The following is a 12,456-nucleotide window of genomic DNA, read 5'->3' as shown; positions in this document are numbered from 1 at the left end:
CCATGAAGGGAAAAATTATTAGAGAATTTTTTTAATAAATTTTCGGAAACAAATTAGGAAGTTTTAATTCTTGTGTGAATTAAACTTTCCTTGTTTGTGCTAATAGGTGGCCGACCATGTTGTTTAGAGAAAAGAAAATTGATTTTATCAATTAATTATTTTATTTGCCAAGGCCAAGGATTATAAAAGAGAGGGTAGAGGTGCCTTCAAGGGAACGACTCTATTCTTTTTTCTTCCTCTCTTTTCCTCCTTGGTGGTGGTCGACCCTATTGTTTTTTCCTTCTTCCTTTTCTTTCTTCTTCATTGGACGGACCTTATAATCTCATGGAGCTTGAAGGTGGCTAGATTCTAGCTTGGAGAAGAAGGAGAGAAAGGAAGCATCCCTTGGAGCTTGGTGGTGGTGGCCGAACCACATCTATTCTTGGAGTACTTGTGGTGGCCGAATCTTGCAAGGAGAAGAAGGAGCTTTGGTGGTTCTCATCTCAGTAGATCGTTGCCCACACAACGTCCGGGATAAGAAGAGGAATACGGTAAAAGATGAAGAGGTTATTTGCTTACAAAGAAATGTATAACCTGGAAGCCAATTTTTGAAATAGATATTTAATCAACTTCTGTAATATGGTTTAACTTAGGAAGATCACATCGATTAAACTTGGAGTAAAAATGTTAAGTATCGTTTCCAATCCAAGTTTAACATCTGAAGAGCAACTTGGATTAATAATGTTAAGCATCGTTTGCAATCCAAGTCTAACTTCAGTAGAGCTCATGGGTAGCTAGGTTAAGTTATGTGCTTGTACAAATTTTTGTACAGGAGAAACAGAACGGTGTTTCGAGTAGCAATCAACAACAATTCCTTCATAACTTCCTATAAGGGCACGTTAATTGAAGATAGGAAAATGGTAGATCGTGACACATTAGTACACACCACAACGAAATCGAACTCCTAGAATACTCCTCAAACCGAGATAAACAACTTTACCTCTAGGTCGTTCATCTTCCTTCTAGGTTTCATCTTTCCTTCTCAATAGATAACTTCAGACCATTGATAGTTTAGCTAATTCTATGTGGGCGATAGGTAGTACTTATAACCAGTCCCTGTGGGTTCGATATCTTTTGTATTACTAACGATGTAACCGTGCACTTACAGGACGTAACAAGTGTTGGTGCGGTTAGCACTAACGATTTAACCCAGGTTTTGATGAATGACAAATCAGGTTAAGTTAGTTTGTTTTTGTCTGACACTTTGATCGAGTGTGCAGGAGAAGTCCAGACAGGTCGACGGGCTGACCGGATGTCTGGCACGAAGTCCAGCTAGGTCGACGGGCTGACCGGATAGCTGGCGAGAAGTCCAAGCGGGTCGACGGGCTGACCGGACGCTTGGTGAGAAGTCCAGACGGGTCGACGGGCTGACCGGACGTCTGGCAGGTAAGTGAGGTAAGTCACTGGAGGGGAGTGACGGCGAGGATGCATTCCCAGGAAGGGAACATTAGGCGTCGATCCGGCTTAGATCCATTTCGGATATCTAAGTCGAGATCGTGACTAGATTCCGGTCTCGGAAAGACGGAATCTAAGTCATACTATTTTTGCTAATTCATACTCACTTTGCTTTTGCTAACAATCTGTGTTGCAGGGTAAATTTGCCTTCGGACTAACGTTTATCTTGCAGGATGGATTCTGCGGGAAAACAGGGTCCGGGCGCCCGGAAGGAATCCGAGCGCCCGGAGGTCCGGGCGCCCGGAAGGGATCCGGGCGCCCGGGAGGAAAATTTTATCCTGATCGCGCGTCGCCACGTGGAGCTCGCTGGTTGGACTTGCCACGTCTTACCAGGGCGCCCGGAAGGCATCCAGGGTGCCCCGAGCCTCATATAAAAGAAGGGTCAGAGGAGAGCTTCAGAACAACAACGAAAAGAAAAGTCTTCCACTGCTCTGCACTTCTGCGACGCTAACAAAGCTCCGACACTACGCTCCTTTCTTGTCTTTATTGTCGGTATTTGCTTTTCATTTTCATTAGCATTCATTGTACTATTTTTTGTAATCATTATTTCGAACTGCTAGTGAATTGCCCAACGAAAGTACTCACGGAGTACGGGCCTTCGAGTAGGAGTCGTTACAGGCTCCGAACGAAGTAAAAAACATTTGTGTCTATTTTTCTTTTCCGCTGCGTTTATACTCTAAAATTTCTAATCGATATTCACCCCCCCCTCTATCGAATCTAACGGTCCTACAACAAGTTTTTGGCGTCATTGCTGGGATTGCATTTATAACATTAGCGATAATCATATTGAGTTAGACTAAATCTTATTTTCTTTGTTTTTCTCTACATTTTACTTTTTGTTTTTTTTTCATTTTTGCAATTTTATTTCTACATTTTACTATCTATTTTGAAAAAAACCTTCATTTTCTTATTGCACATAGAATATTCAATACCTTGTTCTTTCATGCGAAGAGCTAATCTTTCGGAAAACTTCTACCGTTAGACCCAGAGATCGATAGAACTTTCTTGAGGAGAAGAAACTTACAAAGACTCCAAGCAGAATAAGAAGCATCTGAGATAGCTGATAAACCTTTGAAAGACTACACATCACCCTATGCACGCAGGCTTCGATCGAGCATCACCAGACCACCAATTGAAGCTAACAACTTCGAGATAAAGCTTGCAATAATCCATATGGTTTAGCAAAGTTAATTTGGAGGAGGACTACATGATGACCCGAACCAACACTTGGAACACTTTTATGAGATCTGTAGTATGATGAAGGTGAATGGAGTTCCACCAGAAATGATGATACTACTTCTCTTTGGATTTTCTTTGAGGGACAGAGCCAAGAAATGGCTTAATTCCTTGCTAGCGAATAGGATTGCATCTTGAGAACAGTGTGAGCAATGATTTATGGATAAATTTTACCCACCAAGAAAAATAACTCACATGAGGAACTTAATAGTGAGTTTCAAACAGATAGACTCAGAGTCGTTATTTGAAGCATGGGACAGATTCAAGAGTATGCTCCGACAGTGTCCCCATCATGGGATTGAGAAGTGGTTGGTGCTACATACATTCTATAATGACATCATCTATCACACGAAGGTGCCCCTCGATTCTGCAGTAGGAGGGGCATTAATGAACAAAATCTTATATGCAGCCGAAGACATAATAGAAAATGTAGCCCAGAACCATCATCAGTGGGCATCTAAAAGATCTGGAGGCCCTTTATCTGGAAATCCAATCAAGGCATCAGGAAAATTTGGTGTAGATGTAGTCACGCTCATGCCTGCAAAGTTGGATGCTCTGACAAAAAAGTTTGAGACCATGGGGAATAGTACGACCAATGCAATTGTATGTGTGTGCGAGACCTGCGTAAGTTCAGACCATGCTCAAGAAACTTACCCCCTAGGGCCATTATCTGCACAAATAAATCAACTTGAGCAATGTAATGCAATAGTCAGTTATAACCAAAGGCAGCACAATCCGTACTCCAACACATACAACCCTGGGTGGAGGAATCATTCGAATTTTTCTTACCTGGGTAATCAAGACCAAGGAACTGTTAGGATCCTTCGTACGGCTAGAGAGGGGGGTGTGAATAGCCGACCCCAATCTTTCTCGTTTCTTCCTACGATCTAGGTTAGCGCAGCGGAAATACAAGGAAGAAACTAAGAAGGAGAAGAAAGACAAACCATATAACGAGGTTCGGAGATGAACTCCTACTCCTCGGCGTGTCCGTAAGGTGGACGAAGCCTACCAATCCGTCGGTGGATGAGTCCCCGGAAACCCGGCTAATAGATACTCCTTGTGGGTGGAGAAACCTCACCACAATCTTTGCAACAGCAATAGGAGTACAAATAGGAACAAGAAAACAAGAACAGAAATGTAAACAACACTTGCTTGCCTTCTTGAAGTCAGCAGGAACCCTGGTGAAGCAGCAGCTTCTCGGATCCAAGCCTAGCTAGAAAACCAGCAACAGGAAGAAGCAAACGCGAAGCTTTAGCACCCAACGAGCTCAACAAAGCTCGAAGAAGAAGAAGCTGCTTCAGTGTAAGAGTACTTCCGTAAGAAGAAGAAGCCTGAGAACCCTCACCCCTTTATACCGCCAAGAAGAAACAATGAAACTAGCCGTATGTCGCAACGCTAGAACTCGATCGGCCCGCACCGATCGTGAAGAGGTGGATCGTCTCGATCGGCCGCGGACCGATCAGAGGAGGTGATCGGTTCACGCACGATCCTTCCTTTCCCCTTCGCGATGCCGTCTCGATCGGTCCACGCCGATCAGACATGGCCCGATCGTCGTGACCGATCACCGCCGCTCGTTACATCGACGGTCACCGATCGATCAAGAATCAACAGAGCTTCTGTTCGGTATCTGATCGGTCACCAGACCGATCAGATAACCATCAGTAGCATACTGATCGGTCACCAGACCGATCAGATGAGCCATGTATCATTGGATCGGTCTGCAGTCCGATCCAAACTTCTCAGCCCTAAACCTAAGGCTTCCACACCAACATCCGGTCAACCTTGACCTGTTGGTACATCATGCCTAGCATTCGGTCACTCCCTTGACCTGCTAGCACTCCCCGCTAAGTGTCCGGTCAATCCCTTTGACCCACTTAGACTTTTCCACACCAGATGTCCGATCATCCCTGATCCATCTGGATTTTCCTCTTCGTGCCAAGTATCCGATCACTCCCTTGACCTACTTGGACTTTCCAACACCAGAAGTCCGATCATCCCTGATCCATCTGGATTTTCCCTTGCCCGGCTTCACTCACCAGGACTTTCCACCTGGCTTCACTCACCAGGATTTCCACACTGCCTAACATCCCAGTTAGGACTTTCTCACTGCCTGGCTTCACTCACCAGGACTTTCCAACTGCCTAACATCCCAGTTAGGGCTTTCCCATTGCCTAACATCCCAGTTAGGACTTTTCCTCGTGCCAAGCTCCCTGCTTGGACTTCTCCGTGCCAAGTCTCCATACTTGGACTTTTCCAGTGCCAAGTCTCCATACTTGGACTTTTCCCGTGCCAAGTCTCCATACTTGGTCTTTTCGCGTGCCAAGCTCCCTGCTTGGACTTTTCCAGTGCCAAGTCTCCATACTTGGACTTTTCCAGTGCCAAGCTCCCTGCTTGGACTTTTCCGTTGCCAAGTCTCCATACTTGGACTTTTTCCCGAATCAGGTCAACCAGTCAACTTGACCTCCTTGCACCAATAATCTCCCAAACATCTATTCTTGTCCCATATCAAGAATAGAATTCTCTCACTAGTGTCAAACATCAACATGCAACTTAACTAGGTCAACCTTGACCTAAGGTTGCACCGACAATCTTCCCAAGTCAAACATCAAAATACAACTCGAGTCAAGTCACCTCGAGTCGGGTCAACCAGGTCAACCTTGACCTAAGGTTGCACCAACAATCTCCCCCTTTTTGATGTTTGACAAAACTCATAATCAAATTAGGTTAACCCGATAACCTAACTTAGGTTTCCCAACCATCTTCCAATGTCCAATGTTCTTTCCTTGAACATTCTCTGGACATTCTCCCCTTAGGTTAACCCGATAGCCTAACTTGGGTTCTCCAATAATTCTCCCCCTTTTTGACACACATCAAAAAGAATTCCAATGTTCTACCTTGAACATTCCTTGACATTCTTCCCCTAGCTTAGGTTAACCCGATAACCTAACTTGGGTTCTCCAATAATTCTCCAATGAACACTCTCCCCTTTTTTTTTTTTGACACACATCAAAAAGAAAAAGGAGAGTATCAAGGTCAAGAGTTTCTTCCTAATGAAAGTCCCATACCTTTCATTGAAACTCTTAATTTCCCCCTTGATACTAAACTCAACAATCAACTTAGTGATAACCCCATATCACTAATCCTTAAAAGTCTTTTGGAGTAAAAACTCCCCCTAAAAGTCAACTCCCTCTTGACAATTAGGTAAAACTCCCCCTCAAGGTCAACTCCCCCTTGACCATTGCACCAACAATGTCTTAGAGAGTTCCAAACCTTTAGAAATCCAAAAACACCACTTCCATAACTGAAATTTCAGACACCAGCTGAAAAATCAGAAATTCGGCACGCCCTGATCGGTCCCTAGACCGATCAGAAGCCCCCTGGATTGGTCCCCAGACCGATCCGTCCTTCACCAGATCGCATCAAGCTTTCTGGATCTTACTGGATCGGTCTGCAGACCGATCCACAACACTCTGGATCGGTCCGCAGACCGATCAGAGATTCCCTGGATCGGTCCCCGGACCGATCCAGACACTGAAATCAGAATTTCTGATTTCCCCTTCCGGAAATTCAGAAACTCCTAATAAATTCAAGAAAATTCCAAAAATTACGAAACTTTGAGGATACATTCCTCATATCATACACTATCATGGAAAAATAGTTTTCTATGAAAATAACTTCCATTTTTCAATCTTGATACAAAGTTCAAAAACTTTGAAATAGTTCAAGTTTAGCTCAACTTTGTATCACAATGTTCAATGATGAATGCTATCACTAGGAAAGCTTCATCAAGGTTTTTCAAATCAATTTTAAAATGCTTTTAAAACCATTTGAATTTAGGACCATAATCTTAGGGCTAGATGTACATGACTTGTACACAAGCTTTCCCTATGATCCCCATTTCTTGAATTAGGCTCATCTAGGTACAAGGACTATGCACCTTGATCCTAACTCATGATCCTAATATCTCACACACATCTAAGGTGTATCAAACCACATTCAAGTCAATTTGATGTGAGATATGGGTTTAGGTATCTTAGACTAAGGTCTCATGCATTTTCTAAACACAAATTTGATCTCAATATCAAAATGTGTTTTTCATCCTTAAATCAATTCAATTGATTATTAATGCAAGAGATGATGACATGGCATAAAGTTTGAAACTTAAATAAACATGACATAAAAACTAGCCTAAGCATTATCATGACATTTCAAATGATAATAAAACTAAACATGATGTCATGGCATGGCATATGGCAACCAATCATGGTAAGTTAACACAAATAAAATACCTAGATTACCTATCTAAGTATCCTTAATCACTTAGCTAATTTAACATCTAATCCTAGATTGCCCTTATATCCCTAAGGGAAACCAAAATCCCAATTATGGTATTTCCCTAGGTTTTCCTCAAATTGTGCCACTTAAGATTAAAAATGATATTTCCACCATTAGGCACATTTAGCTCTTCAAGGAGTAACTAGTAATTCTATTTCATTTTCAAAGGTTAACAAAACCTTGAAAATGCTCCTTGAGTGTCAATTTCCTCAAAGTTGGGTTAACTACCCTTCTTATTGGAGTTGACACTCTCTAACCCATCTATGGGGTAGAGAAAATGCTCCTAGGAACCCAATACCTACTTGAGCTCATTGGGTTCACTAAATATTCACTAGGGATAACTTCCCTAGCAACCCTCCTAATGACCCTCTTAGGCTTTAAAGCCTTGGCCATTTGGGACTCATCAAGATCAACTCTAGGGGTGACTCCCCTTGTGACCTTGGCAATGGTCTTCCTAGCCCTAGGTTTTGTTCCATAATCGAATGGAACATTATGATAAGTGGGCTTGACCACTTGGGACTTAAGTTTGTGACCCAAACCCTTTTTGTCCTTGGACATTGGTTTTTGACCCTTAAACCCTAGAGATGACTTCTCCAAGTTCTTAAGAGTATTTTCCAAAGTATCAAGTCTTGACCTCAAGACTTGATTCTCCTTCTCTAGTACCTCAATTTTTGATTTGTCATTTTTCTTTGAGGCATTCCTAGGCATGTGTCTAGTCTTCTTGGGATTTCTACCTAGGTTTTCCTTAACTTTAGAAGCGTTAAACCTAGGGTTGGTATTTCTAGTGTTATCCTTACCTAGGCTAATATGTTTAGCACCTAAGCACATGTGTTGATTTCTAGTGTTAACATGCTCATCATTATTTGCAATAGCAATAAAACTACTAGCATGTTTCTTATTTGAATTGCAATAGTGTGCCTTAAAAGGTACCTTGGGGTTTGCCTTAGCTCCCCCTATCGATGTGCATCCCTTGTCCTTGTGAGGTTGCCTCCCCCTTGGACATTGACTCCGATAATGTCCCCTTCGCTTGCATTGGAAGCATACCACGTGCTCCTTGCCTTTGCGTGTCGGGACTCCGGCTTCCTTGACTTTTGGCGCCGGTGGAGTCTTTCTAACCCTCTTTGGACACTTACTCTTGTAGTGCCCAAATTCCCTACACTCAAAACACATTATATGCAATTTACTTGAACTTAAAGTGTTTGAGTTACCTAGGGTTGAGGATGAATGGATGCTCTCTTCTTCATCCCTCCCGGAGGTAGAAGCTTCTTCTTCGTGCTCCGATCTTGAAGAAGAACTCACTTCCTCTTCTTCTTTAGATGTTGAGTAACCCTCAACTTCCAATTTGCTCCCTCCATGATGTGAGCTACTTGGCTCACTAGGCTCCTCTTCATGGCTTGAAGTGGAGCTCTCTTCATGGTACTTGGCCAAGTTATCCCATAATTCCTTGGCATTGTTGTAACCTATCTTACACAAGATGTTAGTAGGCAATGAAAATTCAATTATTTTCGTTACCTCTTCGTTGATTTCGGATTTGTGAATTTGTTCTCTTGTCCACTCCTTCTTCTCAAGTGATTTTCCTTCCTTATCCACCGGAGGAGTAAATCCTTCTTGTACACAAAACCAATTCATTATGTTAGTCATAAGAAAATACTTCATCCTTACCTTCCAATACGCGAAGTCGCCGCATTCGTAGAAGGGTGGAATGGTGACATCTTCTCCATAGAGATCCATCTCTAGCCCGTGCTCCCCCGGGTGTTGATCCGTCGAAGAGCGGCCTCGCTCTGATACCACTTGTTAGGATCCTTCGTACGGCTAGAGAGGGGGGTGTGAATAGCCGACCCCAATCTTTCTCGTTTCTTCCTACGATCTAGGTTAGCGCAGCGGAAATACAAGGAAGAAACTAAGAAGGAGAAGAAAGACAAACCATATAACGAGGTTCGGAGATGAACTCCTACTCCTCGGCGTGTCCGTAAGGTGGACGAAGCCTACCAATCCGTCGGTGGATGAGTCCCCGGAAACCCGGCTAATAGATACTCCTTGTGGGTGGAGAAACCTCACCACAATCTTTGCAACAGCAATAGGAGTACAAATAGGAACAAGAAAACAAGAACAGAAATGTAAACAACACTTGCTTGCCTTCTTGAAGTCAGCAGGAACCCTGGTGAAGCAGCAGCTTCTCGGATCCAAGCCTAGCTAGAAAACCAGCAACAGGAAGAAGCTCACGCGAAGCTTTAGCACCCAACGAGCTCAACAAAGCTCAGAAGAAGAAGAAGCGAAGCTTGTGAAGAGTACTTCGTAAGAAGAAGAAGCCAGAATCCCTCACCCCTTTATACCGCGAAGAAGAAACAAAAAACTAGCCGTTGCGTCGCAACGGCTAGAACTCGATCGGCCCGCGCACCGATCGTGAAGAGGTGGATCGTCTCGATCGGCCCGGACCGATCGAGAGAGGTGGATCGGTTCACGCACCGATCCCTTCCTTTCCCTTCTCGCGATGCCGTCTCGATCGGTCCACGCATCCGATCAGATGGCTTCGATCGGCCTGCGGACCGATCACCGCTTCGTTGCCATCGACGGTCACCGATCGATCAAGAACCAAACAGAGCTTCGATCGATCGGTCACCGACCGATCGATAACCATCAATAGCATATCGATCGGTCACCGATCGGTCACCGTCGATCGATGAGCTATATCATTGGATCGGTCTCATCCGATCCAAACTTCTCACCCTAAACCTAAGGCTTCCACACCAACATCCGGTCAACCTTGACTGTTGGTACATCATGCCTAGCATTGGTCACTCCCTTGACCTGCTAGCACTCCCGCTAAGTGTCCGGTCAATCCTTTGACCCACTTAGACTTTTTCCACACCGGATGTCCGATCATCCCCGATCCATCTGGATTTTCCTCTTCGTGCCAAGTATCCGTCACCCCTTGACCTACTTGGACTTTCCAACACCGTAAGTCCGATCATCCCCGATCCATCCGGATTTTCCTTGCCCGCTTCACTCACCAGACTTTCCACCGCTTCACTCACCGTGATTTCCACATCGCCTAACATCCCGCTTAGGACTTTCTCACCGCCCGCTTCACTCACCGGACTTTCCAACCGCCTAACATCCAGTTAGGGCTTTCCCATTGCCTAACATCCCGGTTAGGACTTTTCCTCGTGCCAAGCTCCCTGCTTGACTTCTCCGTGCCAAGTCTCCATACTTGGACTTTTCCAGCCAAGTCTCCATACTTGACTTTTCCTGCCAAGTCTCCATACTTGGTCTTTTCGCCAAGCTCCTGCTTGGACTTTTTCCATGCAAGTCTCCATACTTGGACTTTTCCATGCCAAGCTCCTGACTTTTCCGTTGCCAAGTCTCCATACTTGGACTTTTTCCCGAATCAGGTCAACCAGGTCAACCTTGACCTACGGTTGCACCAATAATCTCCCAAACATCTATTCTTGTCCCATATCAAGAATAGAATTCTCTCACTAGTGTCAAACATCAACATGCAACTTAACTAGGTCAACCTTGACCTAAGGTTGCACCGACAATCTTCCCAAGTCAAACATCAAAATACAACTCGAGTCAAGTCACCTCGAGTCGGGTCAACCAGGTCAACCTTGACCTAAGGTTGCACCAACAATCTCCCCCTTTTTGATGTTTGACAAAACTCATAATCAAATTAGGTTAACCCGATAACCTAACTTAGGTTTCCCAACCATCTTCCAATGTCCAATGTTCTTTCCTTGAACATTCTCTGGACATTCTCCCCTTAGGTTAACCCGATAGCCTAACTTGGGTTCTCCAATAATTCTCCCCCTTTTTGACACACATCAAAAAGAATTCCAATGTTCTACCTTGAACATTCCTTGACATTCTTCCCCTAGCTTAGGTTAACCCGATAACCTAACTTGGGTTCTCCAATAATTCTCCAATAAACACTCTCCCCCTTTTTTTTTTTTTTTTTTGACACACATCAAAAAGAAAAAGGAGAGTATCAAGGTCAAGAGTTTCTTCCTAATGAAAGTCCCATACCTTTCATTGAAACTCTTAATTTCCCCCTTGATACTAAACTCAACAATCAACTTAGTGATAACCCCATATCACTAATCCTTAAAAGTCTTTTGGAGTAAAAACTCCCCCTAAAAGTCAACTCCCTCTTGACAATTAGGTAAAACTCCCCCTCAAGGTCAACTCCCCCTTGACCATTGCACCAACAATGTCTTAGAGAGTTCCAAACCTTTAGAAATCCAAAAACACCACTTCCATAACTGAAATTTCAGACACCAGCTGAAAAATCAGAAATTCGGCACGCCCTGATCGGTCCCCAGACCGATCAGAAACCCCCTGGATCGGTCCCCAGACCGATCCGTCCTTCACCAGATCGCTTCAAGCTTTCTGGATCTTACTGGATCGGTCTGCAGACCGATCCACAACACTCTGGATCGGTCCGCAGACCGATCAGAGATTCCCTGGTTCGGTCCCCGGACCGATCCAGACACTGAAATCAGAATTTCTGATTTCCCCTTCCGGAAATTCAGAAACTCCTAATAAATTCAAGAAAATTCCAAAAATTACGAAACTTTGAGGATACATTCCTCATATCATACACTATCATGGAAAAATAGTTTTCTATGAAAATAACTTCCATTTTTCAATCTTGATACAAAGTTCAAAAACTTTGAAATAGTTCAAGTTTAGCTCAACTTTGTATCACAATGTTCAATGATGAATGCTATCACTAGGAAAGCTTCATCAAGGTTTTTCAAATCAATTTTAAAATGCTTTTAAAACCATTTGAATTTAGGACCATAATCTTAGGGCTAGATGTACATGACTTGTACACAAGCTTTCCCTATGATCCCCATTTCTTGAATTAGGCTCATCTAGGTACAAGGACTATGCACCTTGATCCTAACTCATGATCCTAATATCTCACACACATCTAAGGTGTATCAAACCACATTCAAGTCAATTTGATGTGAGATATGGGTTTAGGTATCTTAGACTAAGGTCTCATGCATTTTCTAAACACAAATTTGATCTCAATATCAAAATGTGTTTTTCATCCTTAAATCAATTCAATTGATTATTAATGCAAGAGATGATGACATGGCATAAAGTTTGAAACTTAAATAAACATGACATAAAAACTAGCCTAAGCATTATCATGACATTTCAAATGATAATAAAACTAAACATGATGTCATGGCATGGCATATGGCAACCAATCATGGTAAGTTAACACAAATAAAATACCTAGATTACCTATCTAAGTATCCTTAATCACTTAGCTAATTTAACATCTAATCCTAGATTGCCCTTATATCCCTAAGGGAAACCAAAATCCCAATTATGGTATTTCCCTAGGTTTTCCTCAAATTGTGCCACTTAAGATTA

At 43.2% G+C, this 12,456-nt stretch overlaps 1 pseudogene; it reads right to left on the bottom strand.

The window, feature by feature from the left end:
* Positions 1 to 2,957: 2,957 nt before the first annotated feature.
* On the bottom strand, positions 2,958 to 3,029 carry LOC121994460 (annotated as a pseudogene).
* Between the last annotated feature and the right edge of the window lie 9,427 nt (positions 3,030 to 12,456).

Source organism: Zingiber officinale, chromosome 1B, assembly GCF_018446385.1.
Source record: "Zingiber officinale cultivar Zhangliang chromosome 1B, Zo_v1.1, whole genome shotgun sequence".
Classification (NCBI taxonomy): domain Eukaryota; kingdom Viridiplantae; phylum Streptophyta; class Magnoliopsida; order Zingiberales; family Zingiberaceae; genus Zingiber; species Zingiber officinale.
Note: the sequence above shows the minus strand (reverse complement) of the source record. Positions and strands in the feature narration are given on the sequence as shown.